Source organism: Tuber melanosporum, assembly GCF_000151645.1.
Source record: "Tuber melanosporum whole genome shotgun sequence assembly, scaffold_240, strain Mel28".
Lineage (NCBI taxonomy): Eukaryota > Fungi > Ascomycota > Pezizomycetes > Pezizales > Tuberaceae > Tuber > Tuber melanosporum.
Genome location: NW_003298909.1, coordinates 95,030 through 97,240, shown reverse-complemented (window position 1 = coordinate 97,240; position 2,211 = coordinate 95,030). Strand labels below are relative to the sequence as shown.

The 2,211-nt window shown below is 48.1% G+C and overlaps 1 protein-coding gene; it reads right to left on the bottom strand.

The window, feature by feature from the left end:
* Positions 1 to 599, bottom strand: part of GSTUM_00001004001 (uncharacterized protein) — a gene marked incomplete at its 3' end in the record, with an annotated part of 2,192 nt that extends 1,593 nt beyond the window's left edge. The window contains exon 1 of the mRNA XM_002838323.2: positions 1 to 599. This exon is cut by the window's left edge and continues 307 nt beyond it.
* Positions 600 to 2,211: the final 1,612 nt, after the last annotated feature.

Here is a 2,211-nt window from a genome sequence, read left to right as displayed (position 1 = left end):
AGGTATCTGAGTAAGTCCTCCGGATGTGGATGCCTCTCCCGGAAGCGTGTATGGCTTTATCTCTCTGGCTAACTAAGTGCCTTTCCCCTATAAAGTTTGCAAACTCCCAGAAAGGGCCTCTGGACCTAGGCTGAGTCCTCCCCCAGATAATTTCTACCGCTTCCACATTGTTGATAGCAAGTTCATTGGGCCCGGTTCGTATAAAGTCTCCGTGTTTCCGACATAGATCCCGCACTACCCGGCCATTCATGCCATTGTAATTGAGCCAGGCTTCATATAGCTTTGACAAGCGCGCAACTTTACTACCAGGGAACTTTCTAAGAGGGTGGAAGTAGAGGCGATGTACGATTGTGAAAAATGCCAAGCTCGTGAGATAGCTAATGTTAATTAAGGATACGCGGATAAGGAGATGCAACATACAGTTCCCCGCTCTCTTCAGCGCAAGAACCAAAAGGCCATTCGCGATAGTGTAGAAGAGGATCGATTTCGTTGTTGAGACTTCGGGGATGGGGGAGAGCACTTGTTGGGTAAGAAACGCAGCGCAGGCTGCAATGGTGGCCTGGCGATAAGGATCTAGAAGAAACATGCCTATAATGAGAAATGAGAACTCTGGGACGAGAGTAGACGGAGCCCTGTCAATCGCATCCTCAGGATGGATATGAGCTTATATACCATAGCTCCAGGATCGACTCAACCCTTGCCGGTTGAAAATACTAGCAGCCAATTCATTTTCAGTGTCGGCACCATCCGTCGGTCTCTTTTTGGACCTGTCTTAGTTCTCCAAAACCAACCCCACTCGTAATTCGTGTATCCTATCATAAAAGAGGCCCCCCTCGGGGTGCAGCGCCACAGGACCCCACATTTAATACGACCGGCTACCGGCCTGCTCTCCTCTTTCCATCGATTTACCACGCTATTTAGTTTTTTTAGAGGCGTTCAACCCCAGCGTAAAGAAACCTTTAACTAGGGTCCCAACCGTTCTCCCCCAGCTCCAGACCCCCCAAGTCAAAAGATATCGGTAAGTGTAACGCCTTTGGGCATACAAAGCTGACAGATCGACTCGAAGCTTAGCACCGGAAACACACTCCTAAACCGAAGGTTGAATGCTCTCACTCAACAGGCAATACATGATGCCTCGTGGTTGATTAACTGCCCACCTGTGGGGTGCAGCAACCGGAATCTCAGGAACTGAGAAGTGCTTCCGAGTCGGGCTATCTCACCCAACAGTAAGACATCTAGGCATTACTCGTAGCGGCGGGAGCAATCACCGCCACCCGTTTCTTGGGTGCAAAATCGGCAGACATCCGAATACTCGTGCACAAGTACGAGTACAATTTAGAATGGTCGTGCCGTAAAACAGGAATGAACAGCAAAGGAGGGAGAATCGAACCCTCGGATCCATGGTTGCTCACCCTATCCTATTACCAGAACCGTAGCCGTCCACTATCAAATTCTACCCCATGGCGGTCAGAGTGATCAACACATCACGCACCGCTTGAGAGCTCAATGCTGACTCAATGCCGAGTACAGGCCACAAGTTATGTTTTTCAAATTGATTCCTTCAATCGTACTCATACTTGTAGGTACTGCACAGGTTACAACACAGCGTTCGTTATCCGCAATGCGATTGGATGAGAAATTTGGAGCAGTGGCTGCTTGGCAAGTCTCTCGGTATGCATGAGCATGGATGGGTGAGGTGATACCGGTATCACATATGACCAATGCCGCCAGTCCGGCAACAACCGAATAATTGCTCTTTCTTGAAAACGCCGTTTTTCGCTCGAGCACTTGATAAGTGGTGAGCTGGTGCACTTGTACAGTACCTTCGCCATTCATGGACTACCGTAGCAAAACGCAGGGGCTGCAAATTTGAATGAACGAAATTATTGACGCAAAGGACAAGCTATGATACGAGTGGGAATTCGAAGGGGCCGAACAGACCAAATCCTATTTCCTAATGGTGCCCAGAAACACAAGCTAATGGACAAATATAAAGTTATTCCTCCATGTTCGATCACGGAAGGACCACTGTGCCATACTGTACGAGTACTACTAGCAGTACTACACTTAGTATGATATCAGTTATGTAGTCTTCAACGGGCATGACCTGACCTCGCTAGTGACTAAAGGTATCAGTACGAGTCCGTAAAAAAGATAGGTTTTTGTTACCCTACTTTGACTAGTTCGCTTTTCTGGCTTTCAAGGATGATA